This window comes from Neovison vison, chromosome 4 (genome assembly GCF_020171115.1).
Source record: "Neovison vison isolate M4711 chromosome 4, ASM_NN_V1, whole genome shotgun sequence".
Taxonomy (NCBI): Eukaryota; Metazoa; Chordata; class Mammalia; order Carnivora; family Mustelidae; genus Neogale; species Neogale vison.
In genome coordinates this window covers 218,486,227-218,509,001 of record NC_058094.1, presented here as the reverse complement: position 1 = coordinate 218,509,001, position 22,775 = coordinate 218,486,227, and the positions used below count along the sequence as shown (strand labels likewise).

The following is a 22,775-nucleotide window of genomic DNA, read 5'->3' as shown; positions in this document are numbered from 1 at the left end:
TGCCAGAGGCTCCCAAATTTATGTCTCCAGTCCCTACTTCACAATGAACTCAAGATCTGCAATCCATGTGTTTACATATTATCTCTAGTTGGACATATTAACACATCCAACAATTCCATAAATCTAACTCCTTCTGCCTGTTCCATCTCAGCTGATGGCAGTTCAACCTCTCAGTTGCTCAGGCCGAAAAGTCTTGGAGCCATCCTCGATTTTTCTTTCTCACACCTCACATCTAGTCTATCAAGAATTCTGTTGGCTCAGCCTTCAAAATCAGGACAGAGTGTGACTGCCTCTTACAACTCACATTGCTACCTTCCTGGTCAAAGCTGACCATCTCTTACCTAGATTATTGCAATGGCAGGTCCCTCTTCTTCCTGCCTTTGGGATATATTCAACCCAGGAGTGAGTGTGATCTTGCTAAGACATAATCAGGTCATATCATTCTTCTTAAAATCCTCCAGTGGCTTCTAACTGCAGTGTTTCTCTCAAATCCATCAGTTTCTTCTTATCTACAATTCACACTTATCTTTACTACCGTCTCTGTTAATACCATCCGTGTCCCCATCCCCCCATATCATTCTCCACTCAGCAGCCATGATCTTCCTAAACAGGAAATCTAATCACAGTACTCTCCAACTAAAAGCCCTTCAGTGGGATTCTATAAACTCCATAAAGGATAATATGTAAATTCCTCGGGCTTAGTGTGGTCTTCTTGGCACGCTCAATCTATCCTGCCACTTTGCTGGGCTGTGTTGGTCCAAGTGGATCTCCTGGCTGCAGGTCTTGATGAGCATGTTCAGTAATCAATGGTACAGCGACCACTGATTCTGTGTACTCCAGAACAGTAACCTGTCATTAGAATAATCTTTGAAGAATTGCCCTCTTTGTGTGCATTTGATCTCCTTAACCAGATTGTTTTTAGTTCCCTGTGAGCTAGTACTGCAACTCTTATTTTATTTTCTGCTCCTTTATCAGCTCCCTGATGCTAGCAGGTGACTTGATATTTGCTTAATTAATGGGGAAGAACAGACAGTATGACTTGGGTAAAGGGATGCTAGGCAGGTATTTCTGGGCCACGGGTTGATTTTTTTCCCCTTAACACATCTTCGATGGCTATTATAAAATGTTCTGTAGAATGGTCGATGTGCTAGCAGTTTGGTACAACACGTTTTTCAATTCCTTTGAACAAAAACACCAAGAACAAATGACTTTACCTGAATACGTTACAATGACAGAAAAGCTTTTCCCCTGGGACAAGAATAAAAGGCAGCTTTGCTGACCCGATAAGTACAGGACAAAAGCATGATGATTTGATATAGTCGTTCAACAGGGTGGTCGCTGGCTTGTAGAATCCGCTAGCCAGTCACGGGAGGGAACTGGCATTGAGGACAACATGGTGACTATGCTAGCCACAGCCCCAACTTCCCTCTTCTTGCTCTATATGGGTAGCAACCAAGATTCTGCCCACACACTGCCACAAATATGAACCCTCAATGGGGGAATGAGGCAATGCGTGAGGGGTGCTGTTACTTCACTCAGAATTCTAACACAGCGTATTTTAACCAAACTCCAGGCACGCCCTTGCTAGAGATTGCAGGTCGGACTGGTTGGAGGACAGCAGTAGGAAGTGCACCCACCTCAGGGAGTTTTGAAATATCCAGTGTCGATGTCTCAAGGGTCCAGCCCTCCTATTCTAAGATGCAGGGGTTGACTCTAATGGCATAAAGGCAATAAACCTAAAGACATCACAGACTGGGATGAGGGATATATTAATATATAAAGAGGACTAATTAGGGAGGAAATATAGCATGTCAAAATGATCTGAGAATCATGAGACCTGCATCTAACCGCTAATTTCCTGAGTCACCTTGAGCCAAGTATACAAACTCTCCAGTCTCTGAAGACGTCTGCAGGTCGATGAGCTTAGGGCTCATTATTTAGGCTGGAATGTTTAACCTGGTGATGGCAAATCACAGTGGCCAGGCTCCTTGGCCCATGGCAGAGAAGAGTCACACCAATATCTTCAACCTCTTCTCCAGAATAGAAGAAAATCTTTACCCCAGGTGTTGCAGCAGGATACAGGGAAGGATGGAAACAGAGCAGTTTATAAGCCAGGATGTGAGGGCTCTCACAGGCAGAAACAGCTCTCCTTTTATTCTTGGTTTAGACCCCAAGACTTTGGGAAACCAGTGATCCTTTCAGTGGCTTGGGTGCGTCATCTCCTAGGCCAGAGCTTGTCCTCCATGTATGCTTGGCACTCCCTCTCCCTCAGCCCCTAGCCTCCCCTGGGAGAAGGGGGAGAATCCCATTTGTTTCTTTTCCCTCAGGAAAGGCTGGGTGTCATGTTCCCTTCTGGGACTCCTCCTATCAAAAAAGGTATTCAAGAGAAGATACCACCCGTGTGAAGTTTGGACAGAATCCCAAGCTAACATATCCCTCCACCTCTACAGTAGCAGTGCCTATGCCTCCTAGTCATCCTTGAGGGAGTCAGCCTCCCATGGGACAAGCTGGCAAAACACTCAAGGCCTGTGGCCTGGGAGCCATGAGGCCACCAGGCAAGGATGGTTTGATGGGGTTTCTCTCTAAAGAGTTCTTAACATGTACTTAGCAATTAGGCTGAATTACAAGCACTCTACTTTCTGAGGCTACGCTGCTTGTTCAGAGTTGTTTTCAACCAGAACTTTCAAAGAAGATGCCCCGAAAAACACAACTTTGCTTTTTAATGAGCTACCAACATTCTGTCCCAGTTACGTCTATAATTGAAGATCTGTAGGCTTCATATAAAACCCCATGATGTATACTACAGGTGAGCTTGTCCCAACCTTACAGACCATGTCTTATATAGCCTGTACCTGTCCTGTTTTCTCTAGTCCTCATTTCAACCGCAAATGCATTGAAGACAGTAAGCAATCAACCCCAAGATCTCTTGTGTTGATAAAATATAATTTCAGATCATTTCCTGAAAGGCACTAAGATTCTTAAAATGCCCTCCCACTAGGCTGCATTACTAATTAGATATCAGAATGGGAGGAGCAGTTGGAGGTACAGGGTATTAGATCATCACCAAAATCGCGACTTCGAATAAAATAAGCATAGCTTTCTTCAGAAGACAAAATACTAAAGCATGTTGCCTAAAACGGTGATTTCATCCTGAAGCTACATTAATGTGTCACAGCAAACTACATATACTAACTCAACCCTGGGCTATACAGACTAACTGGAAGAGGCCAAGTTCAGAGACCTAAGTTCACAGACCTCGTGGCTGCACTGAGCATACAATCGGTCTGGAAATGAGGGCTCCATGAGTTGCGACTGGAACAGTCAGCTTCCCTGGGAACATGTGTCTTCTGTGGACAACTAGGCTAGCTGCTGGCATTGCCAGCCTTGCTCCTGGCGCCCGCTGTTCCTGGGAATCATCAGAAATCAGCAGGAAACTGGGATCCCATCCTTTAAGATCATGAGTATACACGATGGATGGAGGATGCCTAAAGCCCCAACCACCATGTCCACCTGCCCACCTCCAGCGCGTGGCAGGGAAGGACAAGGTATCAGAATCACGAAGTCAGTGAAAGTTTTCTCTCTTCTCCTCTTCTTGCTTTTTGCACCTTCTCTGTCATCCTCACCTGCCTTCCCTGCTCCATCCCTAAAGCCGTGCCTTCATTTAGGATCCTGCAAGTCTCCAGGAGCTTCATCTGAAACTCGAAGGCTAGTGGTTGGGTCACACACCTTGTCCTTCTCCAATCCTCTCAGAAGGAGTTGAATATGTACATCGTACATACGTCAAAACCCACAGAATGTACACCACCAAGAGGGAACTCCCCTCTGAAGCACAGACTCCAGGTGACGACGACGTGTCAACATTGGACCAGCGTAGCACCTGGTACAGAACATCTGGAGGGTGCCGGGGCGGAGTGCAGGAAGCATGTAGGAACTCCCTACATGCTTTCTGTTCAATTTTGCCATGAACCTAAAACTGCTCTTAATAAGTTTATTTTTTTAAGTAGTTAAAAAATGGGGTGGGAGTAAATTTGAGCTTTTCCCTCTCTCTTTGCTCAACACTTTCCACTGGCAAATCTGTCTTTCCTATGATGGGATATTTCTGGGTTGGAAAACTTTATGAACTCTATGCCTCATAAAAAGAGGCCACCTCCTACCCAATGTAGGAATAGTTAGAACATTAAAAAAAAAAAAAAGTGTTTCAGTCAAGACAGTGTGGAGAGGACTCAGCAAACAACAGCAGAGAAAATATCCAGGAAACTAATTTCACTGTTTGGTGTAGAATTGCATTGTTCAATTCAGTAGTCACTAGCTATCGGTGGGTATTTAAATTCAAGTGTAAAAGCCATTAATGTCAGATCCTCAGTCACACGAGCCACATTCCAAAAGCTTGGTAGATGCACGTGGCTAGTGAGTGACAGTGGTACAGGACATCACACATACTGAGCATTCCGGTCACTGCAAAAAGTGCTAGTGGACGATACTGGTCGAGAGGAGGGATGGACAAACATTTTCCATGAAAGAACAGTTTCAGGCTCTGTGGACCAAATGGTGTCTGTCACAGCTATTCAACACTGCCCTCGTAGGGAGAAAACAGCCACAGACGATATGCAAATGAACGGGCATAGCCCTGCTCCAACAAAATTTCATTTATAAAAATGGGATTTGGTCTGCAAGACAAGTCTGTCAAGCCCAGGTCTGGAGGACCCATTCCTGGGGACATCTGACGCCCAGGTCCTAAGTTACTGCCAGGCATCGACTCAGGCACACCCAAGCAATAGCGGTGGCCAGACTAAATTCTATGTTCGGCACAACCTGGACCTTTATTTATCAGGACACCTCTCTATATAATCATGACTGATAAAATGCAAGTCCATTTAAAATCATTACTGCTTTCAAAGGAGCATTTGCCATTGCCTATGATTGTTAAGAAATGAAGCATGAATATTATCTCTTTGATTGGCTTTCTCTAATCAAGTAACGCATGTTTGGTTTAGAAAAATGAGGGAGCAAGATTTAAAAAAGAAGAAGAAGAAGAAGAACAAAGGCAAGGGAATTATCTGAGTTTCCCCACAGGAGATTTTTTTAACCATCGTTAACATATAAATACATGATTCCTTCGTTCACAGCCACATTTCTTGTACCTAGCTCAGTGCTGAATGAGAGGTGCGGCGTAAATACTTGTTGAATGACAAAAGTGACTAAGTATCACAAGACAGGCGTGTTCACAGATGGCCTTCAGGACTTCGGTAAACCTTCCTGTAAACGTTCTGTAAACGTGAGGATTTCTGGAGTGATCTATAGCTTTTGTTGAATTGTCAGGGATATCTATGACCTTAAAAGGAGGAGAAGCTCCCGGTCGTCCTTAGGACTGAACCTATAGGCCTTCATGTTTCGGTCCATCGATGATTACACCCCCTAGAGAAGCAGACTTTTCCCAGGGCTGTCTTCTGCAACTAACCAAAGTCACTTATCTGAATTTAAACCATTGCAGGTGGAAAAGCTGCTTGTTTTAAACATAATTCACTCAAGAGAAATGGAAGAAGAGGATTCTGGTGTCTTCTAAGTCTGAGGACACAGATCCAGCATATGGAAAAAGACCCCTAAAGAGTTCAGGCTTGTCTCACCTGCGAACCCTGCCAGTCCAGCAGGCTCAAGCATGGTCGTAATGAGATCAGACTGTAAGCCCACTCCCTGCAATGTCGGGCTAAGACCAAGGTGCCCCCCATCAGCATGCAAATAGCTCGGATAGCAAACTGCAGTTCTTCTAGCTTCGGGAGACCCTCCCGGGGATGGCCTCCCTGGGTACGGCTCCCAGGATGGTAGACAGAGGGACAGCCCAGGGTTAGCTACCATCAACAATGAACAGTTAGCCCAGCAACACAGGGAAGGTTTTCTTCCTAAAGGTGCTCTTACAATCTGGGGAAAGATGACTTGATATTTACAGTCACCCATTTAGAATTCTCTCGGGCATTTTACCTGAATCTGCTCTACAAAAAAGCAGATTCCTGTTTCTTTCTTGAATCTTCATAATTCAGCACAGTCAAAACAGGGCCATTAATTGCTAAGAGGAAAGGGCTTTCTCATGCCCAGTGAAACCTTTAGAAAAGCAGGCTCCTTAGAAGCATTTCTATTTCTAGATCATGCCTTTTCCCTGGCCTCCCTCTCTTATCACCGAGAGCACGGGTAGGAGGCAGGAATTTTTTGCTTCTGAGAAAATGATCATCTGCCCCTCCCACTTGTTCTCCACCTGGAGTCCTAAACTAATTATGACATCCTAATCATTTCCAAGAGCAACCACTATGCTGTCACAAAGACAGGATAACGACTTCAAACCAAGATACAGAGAAAAGCTAATCACCGTTCAGAAACAAAAGGTCCTGTTTTTATGCAAATAGACATAGTTACAAAGAGTCTGCGGAGATAATGACCAAAAATGTAATCTATGATAAACAGATTTAAGGCTAAATCGACATGAGTGCCTCCAAATTCACACACACACACAGTGGCAAATGATCCTTTAAAGGGATGTTATACCCTGATTCAAAACTATGATGAGAAAATCCCCTGAAGTCTAACAGTTGCATTTCTCAAAATTGGGAGCCAGCCTATGCCCCCCATGAGAACCTGCTAGGGAAAGAACCTGTTCAAAGGTGTGCGGCATCTCCCATGGCATGAAGTGTAGCTCCCAGCTCCTAACCCCTTCCCATCCAGTGCCCTCACTCAGTTGGTAGAGCACCCAACTCTTGTACTTGGGAGTTGTCAGCTCAAGCCCCACACTGGGTGTAGAGATTACTTAAAAACAAAATCTTAAAAATTTTTTTAAAAATACATAACTCATATCCTATCACCCCTCTGAGTAAGAACTTTCTAGTAGTTTCCCCTCTAGGATCCAAGAATGCCAAACGATCTGCCTCCTCATAACTCTCTTACATCACCTCCCAAAAAGACCTCTGAGTCACTCTACTCCTATTCAAGGGAGTTTCTTGAATGTGCCTGCAGCTTGATGCCTCAGGACCTTTGCACTTGTTAGTCCTTCTGCCTGGAACACTCTTGCCCTGATATTCCCATGGCTGCCTCTCTCATGTGTCTGTCCAAATTCGCCTCTCTAAGAGGCCTTTCCTGACTCTTCTCAAAGTCTCACCTTCTCTTCCCATCCCAATAGTTCATATCCCTTCTCACACTTGTCTTCCCACTTAGCATGCTTATCACTACCCAGTGCATTTTATCCTTCACTAATCTTGTTCATCATCTATGTCACAACAGAATACAAGTTCCATTAAAGCAGGGATTTTGTCTCTTTTGTTGAAAGAATCAGTACGAGAGTGTCTCGCAGCACATGATGCGCAACAAGGACTTACCAGCTACAGAAACACTAGTTCGTGTTCAGTAGGCATTTCCACTGCTAATTAATAGTTAAAAACAAAATGTGACCGGTTTCAACGAGAAATGGCCTCAATGCCTATGAACATGAAATCGGTTAAATGACACAGCCACAGAAAGATAACACCAGGCAGCCCTAGGACATAACCACATAGAACTGACTCACTCAGGTGGAAGGAGCAACACGAGCTAGTATGTCAAATAAGAAGGCGGCGGAACAGTCGGTCTAATGTATTCCAGCAGAAGCTACTACACACGAATATCACATGTGGACGCCTCACATGCATTTGTTATAAAACCCCAATCGTGGGAGCATGTCTTTGTGTGGATAGATCGGAGGTAGAAAAAAGGATAGGAGAGAGAGGAAAATCAATCCATCTTGGTAGAAGAATTTATGGAGATTTTTGCTTTCTTTACTCTTTCTGCCTTGGTTGTCTATAATGAGCAGCCTTCCAACAATTTTTTTAAGAGTTTTCTTTTTTTTTTTTTTAAGATTATATTTACTTATTTGACAGAAAGAGACACAGTGAGAGAGGGAACACAAGCAGGGGGAGTGGGAGAGGGAGAAGCAGGAAGCCCGATGTGGGGCTTGATCCCAGGACCCTGGGATCATGACCTGAGCCGAAAGCAGATGATGATCGATTAACAACTGAGCCACCCAGATGCCCCTAAGAGTTTTCTCTTTTAACATTTACCTAGCATTTGCTAACTGCTGAGAGCCTGACGAGGCCTAACGTCCCCTAAAAAGCAGCATTTAAGCCATTTCAGTTTAACCTTCCAGAAGCCATCTGACAGCTTGCTCTTCAGAATTCCAAACGTACATTTATCCCCTTTCCTTATGACAAAAGCACCCACAAGGAGATGGTAAATATAAGTAAGTCTAGCTCACTAATTAATATTTTGAGAGCCCAAATCTCTAAGCGCAACGAGGCAAGGCATCCTTTCTCAGCCATGAGGCCTCCCCCACCCTCCATCCCCCTGACCCGGCCTTCAAGTTCAAGAGAAGGCCTTGCTCTGGGCAGACCCGGGTGCCTGGGTCTGCTGCCCACCCCAAGCATGTCCTGGGACCCGGGCCTCTGCTCTTGCCACCACCATGCCTTGAACGGCCCTGTCCTTCTAGGGCTTGCTAGAACCCCCCTTCCTCCAGGAAGCTTTCGGACCCAGACTACCTCAAAGGTGCTCTCAGGGCATTTCTAGTGGACATCGAGGCTCTCAACCCTCACGCTGTCATTGGTCCTCATTGTTCTGAATAATGGTCTGTGTGTCCTGTGCTCCCGTGACCCGGCAGGGAGGGAGGAGACAGAGGAGGAGTGCGACCCAGGACCTCGGATCATTTCAGATACCCAGCCGGTCTGTAAGCTTCTCATTTGATTCTGACCTCCTCGTTTCTCAGCACAAAGCAGAGAGCATTTTGTACGAATTAGGAACTTCACCAGTGGCTGCCGGCAGTCACGAGGATGAGCCCGAGCTGCCTCCGGCCAGCGGGAAACGGCTCCCGCACCTGCTCCGGGCCCTGCACCCTGGAGGAAAAGCTGAGCCCGTGCCCTGAAAGTCGCCACTACCGGCTGCACAGGAGACTCACCTGGGGAGATTTTCTTTCTTTCTTTCTTTTTTTAATGTGACAACTAGGACTCAGACGAGTCAATCAGCAATTCCAGAACAGGGCCTGGAAATTGGTTCCTCTTAAAATCTCTCCAGGGGATTCCAGGGGCAGCCAGGGCTGAGAGCCACTGCTCTGGCCTAAAAGGTCACTTTGGCACCTGGCAAGTATGAGAGCTCCCTTCAGGCCTGGTGGTATCGGCAGAACAAAATCCCGACCATGGAGATTCCACAAGGGTGGAATTGTGGAGGGGGAAAAAAATGGGGGCTGGGCTGCAGGCCAGAAATAGTGACCACTGCCTCCTGTCTGAGCTCTCCCCCCTTGTCCAAGGCTTCCTTGAGAAGTCTAGCCTGAGTCCCCTGGGCCTCCACCCAAATGTCTCCTGCCTCGGGGAGCAGTGAGGCTTCCCTGTTGACACAGGTGGTATCTCAACCCAGAAGGGCAGAGATGCCCATGTCTATGGGGGCAAAGTGTTTCAAGACAGGCCACTGGCATCATCCACTTCCAGGATGGGAAGCCATTAGACCATGGTGGTCGGCGTAATGATGGCCAGCTGAACCTCCTTGGTGGCCTGGAGATACTCAGGGCTGGGCCATTTGGTCTGGATGTCCCAGATGCTGAGTCTCATGCTGTCCATGGCACAGGCTTGTGATGTGTTCTTAAAGGCCAGAGGTTCTTTTCTCTATAGAAAAGTAATTCTCGGGGCGCCTGGGTTGCTCAGTGGGATAAGCCTCTGACTTCGGCTCAGGTCATGATCTCAGGGTCCTGAGATCAAGCCCCGCATCGGACTCTCTGCTCGGTGGGGAGCCTGCTTCCCCCTCTCCCTCTCTGCATGCCTCTCTGCCTACTTGTGATCTCTCTCCCTGACAAATAAATTAATAAATAAATCTTTTAAAAAAAAGAAAAGAAAGAAAGAAAGAAAGAAAGAAAGAAAGAAAGAAAGAAAAGTCATTCTCTGAAGGACTTCATTTTTTCAAGAAGCATGTGCATGGGACAAAATTTCACCCATGACCATGATGAGACTTCTCCCCAACCATGGGCTCTGAGGCAATCCAGGTGAGCTAGGATGGGAAGCAAATTGGAAAAGCATCTCAAACTCTGGGAGCCTTCCTCCATGGGAGAAGCCAGTCCTCTGGCTGATTCACAGACTGAGTGTCCAAGTTTGGAGATGGAGAGCAAGACTTGGAATCATGTCTCGGGTTGGAATTCCTTGCTACCTACTAGCTGTGTGACACTCAACAGTTACTTAACCTCTCTCTGCTTCAATTTCCTTTTCTGTAAAATGGGGATAATAGAAATATTTCTGTAACAGATGTGTCTGGGGGTTAAATATACGGTCACAGTCAAAATATTTAACAAATGGTATGGCAGCAATGTGAATGAACGGATGCAAACGTGGCTGAAATTCATTGACTGTGGGGCTGGCTCAGGGTCAAGAATGGCCTGAGACCCCAGGTGTATGAGTTCCAGGAGCTGGAAGTCAGAGGAACCACGGTAGAATAGGCTGGCCACGGAGGACTGCAGAAACATCCAGCCCTGAGAACTCTCAAGAGGCACGGCGTCATGTGGCCCCCTTTCGAGAGCCCACTCCACTCACAGGTGTCACCCCAATGTTTCCAGCTCAAATAAATGCATGCATGATAGAGACCCCTTACTCAACGTGAGAGCCAACATGTATTGAATGCATACTATGGGCTGAGTCCCCCAGTACATGTAACCTCTTGGCCAACCTTCTCAGGTGCCCACTGTACAGGTGAGAAGAAACTGAGGCACTGGGATGCACAGTACAGTTGTCTTACTCTAAAATTCATTGTTTTTAACCTTTACAGTAAGAGGACAAACACACTGATACTACCGGAAAGACATCCCAGTCTTCAGAAATCGGCCTCTGTATTAGATCTTCTCGCCATCAAAAAATTGCCTAGTTTCTCCGCTTTTCTGGACATAGGCACTAAGCAAACGAGCTCAAACTAATTTAGATCCCAATTTTGTCCTAATCAAATGGCACATGTATCACAGTTGTCAAGCCCATTCGACTTCTGGAGGCTAGTCTTCAGCCTCTTGGCCCCAGCGTGGCGCTACCCGTGGTCAGAAACTTAAGAGGCAAGGCTGTCAGGCTGTCCATGAGATTCTCTCTTCCTAAAGAAAACCTAAATGGAATCACTACTTTTTGGGACAGCTGCTCAAAAGTCAATTTCTTTCTAGAGATACTCTCCCTAGATCTTGTTTTAAATACAATGGTCCACCAGGATGACCAAATCTCTTGATTCAAGGCTATTCCTAAGCCTTTTCCTTTGTGCTTTACTTTTCTGGAAATCAGCAAGAACCACATTTTGCAGTATTTGACAATTCTCTCCAACCATCACAGTCACTTTTTTTTTTCAATTGCTTAAAACTTGGTAAAAATTGTTCATTTCTTTTTGGCAGAAGTAGCTCAGATTCAAGCTTGGATCCAAGGTAAGCATTTCTGGCACATATGGTTAAAAAAAGATCTCTTTAACTGAATTAAGACAGCACGGAAAATACACATTCATTTAGCCCATTTCTAAAAGTTGATTTCTAGCAGTTTAACAATATTTGACAGTATTATTCTTAGCACATGTGGCAGAACCGTTGTGTTGCCTCTATAAGGTAACAGCGTAAGATCAAGATGAGCTGTGAATCAAACAGCTTTAAAATAAAGTAGCAAAGTTCCAGATGTCTCGTGTGGGCTTCTGAAGGGTGGACTCGGGTTTAAATGGAAAATAACTGGGCAGCATGGGACAGGTTTCGAGCAAGGGGACGCAGTTTGGTCCCCCATACGTTTCTATTCCCCACTGAGGGACAAGGGATGTTTTCCCCACTCTGAGTGCAAGTTTTAAAAATCAGGTAAAGCATTTCTTCAAAGAAATGAAAACTAAAGAAAAATTTGCATGGTTTTCTGAATCCACACACTTGGTTTTCCTTTCCCACCTCAATAAATTAACTCAAGCCAACATCGCTATATGGATCCCCAAGCTCTCTTGGGTTGAAACACCCAATTTTTGGTTTTCCAGCCCCATGCCCACCCTCAAAATGGGCTCTAAGAAAAGTCGGCCGGCCACCACATTTTATGTTTCTAGATTCAACATTCAAGACACTAGTGTGTTGTTCACATAGAGAACGCCATATTGCCGGCTGAATGAGTTGTTACTCGATGGGTCGACGGACAGATGGACGGACATCCCACACCACCCCAGGCTGTAACTATCCTGTGGTCACCGCCAAAATGCCTGAAGAGAAGGCTTATTCAGTAAAAGCTGTTTTAACTAAATTGAAAATAAAACTGTAATTTCCTCCCAAATATCTTCTTTCTTAAAGCTGGAATCTAATTAAATAATTAAAAATAAATATTGGGCAGTTGATAAACGCTTCTGGCACTTTGCACCTGTGGAGGTTAGCAAAGCCACATTCTGTGCTTCTGACAATGTTGTTCAACCATCACAGATACTGGGTTTTTGTTTTTTTTTTTTCCGTTGCTCCATATAGAGTGAATGAAATCTAATACTTCATCACTAATCCTTAACCACGGGCAGACACAGGTGAACTTTAGTCTTATCCCTAGACTCTGGTAAAATGTGCTTTTCTAACTCACTCTGAATCATATCTTGGAATGAAATAACTCCCGGGACTGGGTTTATGGCTCTGGAGTTTCTAATCTGCTTCGTGCCAAAAGCCTGATTAGAACACATCTTCTTAAATCACACGGAGACTCTCGATCTTGGCATCCGATTGTTCCCGGGCAGACATCCTGGGAGCTTCGTCTCCAGGACTAAAGGTCATCTTGGCATTAAAACTCCTCCCCGGGTCTCGGAGGTACCCGTTTTCCTCCAGTCCCTGCGCTCCCGCCACCTGCTTCAGTTGCTCACACTAATTAAAGACACAGCCTTGGTCTGCCCTTCTTGCTTCCTCATCAGCTAGAAAAGGTCTGCCGTTCTCAGCGACACACCTGCAGCCAAGCAGGCAAAGCAGAAAAGGTGGGATTAGAACCACGTGGGGCTTTTCTCTGCTCCAGCATGAAATCCTGTCATCTCTTTTTACCCCACGTAGAAAGCAACCTCCCACTCTCCTCCTTAAGAGGAAAGAAAAATTCTCCTCCCTATAGGCATCGCCAGTAATGGCTGTGCCACGAGATGCTGCTTTTCAATACGATGGCACGTGTCCAAGAGGCCATGGAGTGAACGGAAACTTCCATCACCTGCCTTGGCCACAGGCTGCCTTAACAAGGGCTCCTTCTGAACCCACGTCCACATAGAGCTTTTCAGAGGTTTCTGAGATGAACGGGAATATCCAGCACCAAAGGCAGGACGGAGGGACACCGGCCAGCGCGTGGCCATAGTGTCCTGCTCCTGTTACAAGGGGTGTTTGTACGTGAGTGGGGCCATTCATCCTGAGAAGACAGTCACCTAGACCTGGAGAAGAAGTCAGAGAACGCCACTCCCACAAGTGCCACGAATTTGATAACACCCTCCAGTTTTATAAACGTGCCGACTTCAGAAATGACCTTTAAGACACAAAGGACACGGTCATCTGCGGAGCGTTAGAAACAGAGTTGATGATGAAGAGTTTGTTACTCCTTCCTCGGTACTGTCCAGGAACTCAAGAGGAGGAAAGGCACCAATCTTCAGCACACAGCATTGAGCACTCCGTAGACGCTCAACAAATCCTTGCCAATGGCAGAGGCGAACACACAGGCATGCGGGGAAAATGCGTGTGGGTTTCTAACTGCGGACATACAGATACACACACGCAACACAATTCAGAGGCAACTCCCCAGGCCTTCCTGGAGTTCGAGACTCCCACACAAAACCACTGCTCTGATTCTGCCACGATCAACTAATTCTCTGATTTAGAAGTAGGTTGCCCGAATGCCTTTACACCTTCCAGGTATCACCCTCGAAGGTAGATACAAATACAACAATCTCTAAAAGGTTTTAGTTATCGTAAAGGCGTATGCAGAGATGCTGACTTTACATCGCGTGTGTTTAAGTCTGGTTAATATGTTTCCCCTTTGGAGAATGTGGTGACTGTCAAATTGAGTTTCTGGATTTACTAAGCCGAAAAGCAGGCCCAGCCTTGCCAGCCTGCCGACCTCACCTTTCTTTAATTTATGTTTAATGTAAAAGCCATCAGACCCGGGCTTTTGCTAGAACTATGTTCGGCGGCTGCTGTGTGCGGCACTGCTCTTTCCCTCCCTCTCTGGGACCACAAGCAAGACTCCACCCTGAGCGTCACTTACCGAGCCTTCCGGGATGGGGGGGATGGGACCGCGACATGTCTTTAAAAACCACGACCGCGTTAGTACGTCTCAGCTGTCAATCACACATAATCAAGCTCACCAACAACAGCACACTTTTTTTTTGATGAGCGAAATTTTATTTTTACATATTGATGGAAAGATGGGAGGGCTGAACAGGTTAATAAATAATTTTGTGGAGGAAAAAATAGTTACTTTAAAAATAGATTTCCTTGATTAAAGTAAATGAATCACATTTTTGCCCTCAGGTGACAAGTAACCTCCGTTGGCTGAGCTCTGTACCAGGTAATAGGGTGGCCTAAAGAGAAAAATGCATAGCTCCATGGCTTCAGGAAGCTTATAATTGGGTGAGGGCGATAAAACATGCAGATGAAATAGATATTTTTAATCCAAAAATCAAAATTAAATACGAGTCAAGAATGTAAAAGATCCCCCAAACTAGTGTGAGATTAAGTATAAGATAAATGTTGAATATCAGAGCTCAGATACTTACAGGAAGTCTCATGAGAAAAGCCATTCATAATCTAGACCTTAAAGAAGGGGTAAGGTTTGCCAACGGGAAGAGGGGAGTGAGGCGGCATTCTAGATGAGAAGTGGGGCAGGACTGTGCATAGCATGTTCTGGGCACAGCCCTGGCAGTGACATTGGCCAGGACTGGGAGTTCCATAACAGCAGCCTAGTAATATGGGCTTCAGTCTATTTATGATGGTGCAGTGGAGGCACAGAGGAGGTAGTAGGGGGCAGCAGGGTATTCAATAGATGAATCTGGCGAAGGTGTACAGAGCCCATGGAAGTGGGGCAGACCAGTGGCAACATCAGCTCCCAGACAACAGCGAAGCTTCAGGCAGAAACAGACTGGGGCCCTGGTGCCAAGGAACACGGAAGGCATGGGTTGGAAGGAAATTCAGGAAAAAGGAAGAAAAAAAAAAAAAAACAGAAACACAAACCTCTTAGGTGTTAGCCACTGATTGGATACAGGCCCCCCAAACAGAAACAGGTATTGAGAATAAGCCTCAGCTTTCACAGTGGAAGAACATGAGGGAAGATTCCAGAGCGGATAGAGAATGGTTTGGGGTAAGAACGTGATACTCGGGTAGTAACGGCCGGGAAGCATCTGCTCTATGTTCTGCTGAAACGTAATGAGACTGGGCCACAGACTGGGAATATCTGCACAGCACAGACGACTTGGCCATGAGGGCGACTATGTTCTTGGAGCAAGGCTGGTAAGCACTGAAGAACAGAGTAAGTGTATGCAGGAAACGCAGAGGTGTATGGGAGCCACTGATGGGGACAGAGGAGGGACAGGCAGGAGGCAGAAGGGAAAGCAGGACCGGTGGGGACATGGTGCCCAGAGGAGCAGCATCAAGCACCGCTGAGCGGGAAGGATGAATCAGCTTGCCTGAAGGAAGGACAGAGGACCTGTGCCACCAGCCCCCAGGAGCATATGATCACAGTAGACTGGTAAGAACAGGCACTAGGTCACAATGGGCCACGGAGAGACTGGCAATGGAACTGAGTATGTGGTAGAAGGAGGTAGAACGTGGTTACTCATGTGACCACTAACATAGCAGTGAATGCAAGACAGGGCACAGACATCCGAGGCCCCACATCCCTGCCCTGTCCCCAGATGGAGGAACACCTTCCTTCTTCCTGTGAGTACAGACATCCTGACGACAAAGAGCACGCCCCCCTCCATTTCTCTCTGGAGCCAGCCCAGGTGGCTCTTGCTGGGGAAACCATCCCATGGTAGAATGATTTGCAAGAGCGCTGAAATCTGCTGTCCCAAGCACTGAAGCCATATGGCTGCGCCCTCTTCCCTGCAATGCTCCCTGCAGCTCGCGGGGGTTAAACATTTCCAAGAAGGGCCAACAGAAGGAATCTCCTGGGTTTCCAGCCAGAGAAGCTCGGGCTTTTGCAACTGAATGACAGTGATGTCAGGGGGTGGTGATCCTGGGCTGAGGCCAACCTGCATCGCACCGCGGGCACCGCAGGTGCCAAAGTTTGTGCTCCATTTGTTGGCAACTCGGTGCTCTCAGATCTCACTGGCATCCTTTGGTGGAAGCTCTATCTGGTTCCCGTCTGCTTCCTATGAGGAACTGGATTTCAATCAGTGGTTTTAGCACTTAGTGCTCTCCTGGTCTCATCAGGGGGCGTCTAAGCAAAGCGTGCCTCTACAGCCTTCTGAAGACGAACCTCCCTCCAAGGACCCACATCAGTAGTACAGAAAGTGCAAACGCAGACTTTTAAAAAACAAAGCATGAAAATAGATCCAGAATGTGCACAATTGTCCACTGAAAGCCACAGTTACATTCTGCCTGCAGACTGTCAACGCGCAGCGGGAACTTGGAAGCAACAACGTCTACTACGAGGGCAGCTGACGCATGGAGATAGAAAGTGCTCGCAAAGGTCACACGGGATTTAGAGCCCAAACCTCCTTTGGGGCACAGAACTTTCTTTAGTAGTTGTGTGTAAGTCAGTGCAGGGGTGGGGGGTGGGGAGCTTATAATGAAGTTGAGAGCAACAGTATCCAAGGCAGAATTCAACTCTACCAAGTCAAAGGATGCAGATTACAGGGAAGGGCAGGAGGCACAAAAAAGTGCGGGACTTCTAGGCTGAGCCCGGGGCATGAGTGACAACATCGCCCAAGAGCCTGGAGATCCGGGAAAAGGGAATTTCTCTTTTGGGTGCACTTAGTGCTTGCGAGGAAGGGCATCATAAGGACAGGGAAAGAAATCCCCGCGGTCTTCTCTTATACCCCTCAGGCAAGTACTACAGCAAGACAGGATGCTGCCTCACTTCTTCTGAGTTTTTAAAATGACTCCTCTACTTGCGAATGGATACAAGGCATGGCTTTACTCTGTCTTCTCCCTCAAAGACTTACCGAGCCCAGATTTGGTATCTATCGCAGCAAGCTTTAAAATGCTTAGCTGAAGAGAAATGGGCCCTTTTCTGACCAACCTGTTGTGCCTTTGGTTAATTAAAAATAAAATAAAGAGCTAATTTTGTTCAACTGGCATATTTCAGCAGTTTCTCTTTAAAAGGCTCCCACCTGCTTTAAGAGCTACATTTGCCACCCGAACGGACCACCGGGAGAGGATTTAAATTCTGCTGCTTAGTTGTTGCCCTACATGATCTGCAGGTGCGTCTTCTTATGGATGCAAATCACAGGAGCAAATTTAGAAACGGTTTTGGAATATGTGACCTTTGGAAATTTGAATTTTCAAGCTGAAGACTGGGAAGGTTATTTATAAAATCCTTATATTGGAGGAATGCTTCGAAACTCTTCTCTCCCCAGTGACCCCTGGGGACCTTTAAAATATCTGGGGCTTCATTTCCCAAATCAAAGAACAGAGTGTTGTTCCCTGGGAAACCGCTCTAATACCCATTCTCAGCCACAAGAACACCTTCATGTCTACTCTAAGTTCCTCACAGAGATCAGTGTCCATTTTCCCCAACCCTATCCTCTCTGAAAACAGAGCTCCTATGTACCTTGTTAAGAAACGCACTCACTAAGATAGGGAATCCTGGAAGAACAAGTATGGCTTGGGTCCGGGAGGAGGAGAGATACGTGTTCAGTTTGGGCCATGCTGAACTTGAGACAAGACACCAAATGTTAGGTAAATAGATTCACCTCTTTTTGGAAGAGAGCCCAGGTCTAGAAGTTTCCAGGAGGAGTCATTAGCATGTGGATGCTAATTCAAGGTGTGGGGATGAACAAGGTCACCTGGGGAGAGTGTTTGGGACAAAGGAGTACACAGGGTGTGGGGCTCAGCCTCCAGTCAGGGACAGGAGAGCAGAGAGGCTCCCAGCTGAGAGGGAGAAAAAGAAAGTGAGGACAGGATGGTATCATGGAACCTGAGAGGACTGGTACTTTGAGAGGAAATTCAGGCAATGTCAAAAGCTACAGCAAAGGTAAGCAAGATAAGAAAAGCGATTTGACAACTGAGAAGTCCTGGGTGACCCTGGCTCGAGCAAGGACAGTTTTGTAGCCTACTAGTCCCTAATCCAAAGCCACCCCAACCCCACCATCGAGCACAGGTGTGTCCTCTGGGGGTGTCTCCCTCAGTCTCCATTTGTCTTCCAGCTGTGTGGATCCACATGTCCGCTGGGGACTCACGCACCACCTGACCCTGAACGTGAGTTATCACACCCTCTCTTCCCCTTTCCCCCCACCCCCCCAGGTCCATGAGATCTTCCTTCTCAGCTCACTTCACTCAGGGTCTTCGCCCGTTCGCTCATGATGCCACCCCGTGACTGCACAGCTTGGCCCCCACTCTCCCTTGGAGTCTTTTCAGAACTATCCCACCTATGACAAGTGACACATGAAAATACACTACCAATGGATGTTAAAGCTCAGTGAACAAAAACAAACCAGAAAAATGTTAAAAAATATATATATAGACATTTGGAAAAAATGTTCATCATCACTAGCCATCAGGGAGATTCAAATTAAAACTACATTGAGATATCACCTTACACCAGTTAGAATGGTCAAAATTAGCAAAACAGGAAACAACATGTGTTGGAGAGGATGTGGAGAAACCCTCTTACACTGTTGGTGGGAATGCAAGTTGGTGCAGCCTCTTTGGAGAACAGTGTGGAGATTCCTCAAGAAATTAAAAATAGAACTTCCCTATGACCCTGCCATTGCACTCCTGGGTATTTACCCCAAAGATACAGATGTAGTGAAAAGAAGGGCCATATGTACCCCAATGTTTATAGCAGCAATGGCCACAGTCGCCAAACTATGGAAAGAACCAAGATGCCCTTCAACGGACGAATGGATAAGGAAGATGTGGTCCATATACACTATGGAGTATTATGGCTCCATCAGAAAGGATGAATACTCAACTTTTGTAGCAACATGGACGGGACTGGAAGAGATTATGCTGAGTGAAATAAGTCAAGCAGAGAGAGTCAATTATCATACGGTTTCACTTATTTGTGGAGCATAACAAAAAGCATGGAGAACATGGGGAGTTAGAAGGGTGTTGGGGTAAATTGGAAGGGGAGGTGAATCATGAGAGACTATGGACTCTGAAAAACAATCTGAGGGGTTTGAAGTGGCGGGGGGGTGGGAGGTCGGGGTACCAGGTGGTGGGTATTATAGAGGGCACGGATTGCATGGAGCACTGGATGTGGTGAAAAAATAATGATACTGTTATGCTGAAAATAAATTATATATATATATATATATATATATATATATATATAACTTTCCAAGCATAAAACAAGGTGAAAAATCACAAAGTGACTGATCTGACCATATGATCTAAAATAGCAAATAAAAATATACATATAATAAAAAAATAAAAATAAATAAAAGCAAAAAAAAAGTAAAATAGCAAATAAAAGCAAATCCATTATAAAATAAAAATTCATGGGACAAAGTGAGAAATTTGTAGCAAATAATGTAATGCTAATATCATGAATTTATGCTTTTAGAACTCTAATTAATCAATGAGAAAACCAGTAACAGCCTAACTGGGCAAGGAACAAGAGCCAATACACAAAGCATTCAGACAAAAATAGATGATAAAATATGGGGAAAAAACTTTCTAATAATCAAATAATTTAAACATCAAATTTTTTACTTACTGACTTGGACAGCTCCTTTAGGATAATACTCAGTTACGCTAAGAGTTTAGAGAAATAGGTACCTACATATACTTCCTGTGGGGAGAAACCCACTAATCCCCTTCTCTGAGTCAGCCCCAAGGAAATTATGCAGATAAAATCTATGCGCAAACATATTAAGTGTAGCATTATTCACAGCAGTGAAAACTTGAAGGTAACTTAATATACTATAGAGGACTGATAAATCCTCAACTTTTTAATTATATATTCAATGTTTTCACCCAGAATGAAAATGGAAAAGATAAATATCTTTAATCTGTAACAGACATTTATAAATCAACAATAAATCTACAAAAAGTGACCAAACATAGACAGGCAATTCACGGGAAAATAATCAGTAAGCTTTTTTCTTTTTTTAAGTTTATCATATAGTAATGAAAGAAGAGAAAATGAATATCCCTAATTCATCACATTAGAAAATATTTAAATATATGTAATAGAACCATGAGTATATTAAGAATGTCTATATATGAGTAAATGTAAGAAAAACCAAGAAGAACATTCACTAAAATGCTAACAAGAGTCACTTCTGGGCCCTGAGATTATCGGTGATTTTTATTTTCTTCTTCCTGCTTTTTTGTACTTTCCTAATTTCTACAATGGATATATACATCACCTTTTAATGAAGGAGGGGTTTCAAATTACGTTTTCAACAATAACTTGGTGAGAATGAAAAAGACACATGCTAGGACATTCAAGAGCAAAAAGAAGAAATGAAACAATATGTAAACAATTTGATCTACTTATTACATACACAGGATGCACAGGAAAACTAATGGAAGGGGGTACACCGTGCCAAGCTTTGAATAAATATGTCCTGGTCATGGGAATATGGGTGGTTTTTTGTTTCTCTAATTTTTTTTTCTGTTTTCCAAGTCATTTTATAAAACAAATGTATTGTTAGAATCATCAATAATAAAACGCATGAACTAAAGTGCTTTTACTCTTCCTTCTGGCAAAGTAAGTCCTCTCTTATTTCAACCTGAAGCCCTGGGTATCTTTCCTCTAGAAAACTAACTTGATCCATTTTCTCAGTGCTCCCCCACAGCACTAGAGAATCAGGATGTCTTTACACCATGTTTGTTTTACTTTCAAGCTTCGGGAATGGTCTTTGATGTGACTTTGTGGGTCAGTCATGTGTCAGAGGTGGCCAATTACAATAGAGGTGGGGCATTCAGAAGACAGGGTCCTCACCCCCTCCCTGCCCCGGGCTCATGGCCCGGCCTTGGGCAGGTCACACAATGTCTTTGGGACTCAGTTCTGTCTTCTTTAAAATCATGAGGTTGGACTGGAATGCATGGGTTTCACGCTTGTTCTTTGGAGAGCCACTGCAGGGTGATGGGGAGACTGGGCGGGGGTGGGGAGCAGAGACCCTGAGCCCCACTGGCACTAAAGCTGCTCCCAAAAAGGGCTCTGCTGGTTGAAAAAAATGTTTAAAAACTACATTTCTAACTTTTGCCCTGCCTCTCCCAGCCCCACCTGCTACAAACGGGAGTTGTTGCATCTCACAGACTGGACTACAGTTGTGACGGAGAAGTCAGGAGGAGTTCCTTCAGCTGGAGTTCCGCTTTTTAATAGAGGGGGAAAGAGAAGGGGTTGCAGAATCAGAGTCTGAGTCTTGTTTCTGCCCTCTCTCAATAGTTGATATGTGAATCAGGGCAAGTTTTACCCTTCTACCTTCTCCTGCCCAGTTCCTTCTTCTCTGAACGAGAATACATACTGGATCTCTGTTACAGAATGTTCTGAGTACTCAATAAGATAACACAAATGAAGCGTGTTCTATATAAAGCATCTGGTCTATAAGTTAAGTTATTCATAGTGAAGGCAGTCATGACTTCCACACTAACACTCACCCATTCAACAAATACTCACTGGTCACCCACTATACGCACGTCTCCTGTTCTCATCAACAGGCCTGAATTTCAAGACCCTGAGAGGTTTACATCCAACACGCGGACTGAACAAGTAATGCAGACAGAGCTCTTAGCCCAGGGACTGGAACGTAGGATATCAGCTTCCCCACCGCTAACATGTACTGAAAATGGGGTGGTATCCTGGGTAATGAAGCTTGATAATTACGGATAGCACAAGAAAGACATACATCATGTATCACATCAGGGCCCCTACTCTAAAACAGAATGTCCCTCCTGCTTTTCATAGCATGAACCTGTACCTCCAGATGTTAACACAGCCACAAAGACACACTCATCCTCTCTTTCTGCAAAGCCAAGAGCATCCCATCATGAAGGTCCCTCGCGTTCACTTCTTGTAAAGAGCACAGATGATTTACTGAGCACTAACGAGCAAGTGAAGGAGGACTCTGCGTCCTGCTCCCATTTGGTATCTTCATTCTTCCTCATTGGTGTGAGCTTCTCTGGCCTTTTAGCTAGAAGGGACGAGGCTACGTGAAGGCCATTGACCACAGTCAAGGAATATGAATGGGAGTTCAGCTCAATAGCTCCAGTATATCTAACACCTACTGTGTGTCTGGTGCTTGCTGGATGCCACAAAGGATACAGATCTGGAGGTCACAGTCCAGGTGAATCCACAAGATTCTTCCGAGAAACCAAAGAAGATAAAGCCTATGTGTCTATAATACCAAGTAGAAAGCAAGGAGTACGATAGGAGGAAACCAAAAATAGAAAGAGTCCACTCATGGGAGCGCATCAGGGAAATCAGCAAGGGGACAGAGCACCTGTGATAAGTCAGGAAATTATTCGATTTAGACCCGGAGAGGAACTGAGGGAGAAGAATTTTGCCCAGCATCAGAGTAGGCGAGAAGGTGCCTCAGAAGAAAAGCACAGGGCAGGATCCACAAGAGCCAGTGCTGCGTGCTCTAGAATAACAATATCTACTCGTAGGGCGAGGGTGGGGGAGACACGA

At 45.3% G+C, this 22,775-nt stretch overlaps 1 protein-coding gene across 1 annotated transcript in view; it reads right to left on the bottom strand.

The window, feature by feature from the left end:
* Nucleotides 1-22,775, bottom strand: part of TMEM178B (transmembrane protein 178B) — a 329,044-nt gene that overhangs the window by 121,848 nt on the left and 184,421 nt on the right. The window lies entirely within an intron of this gene.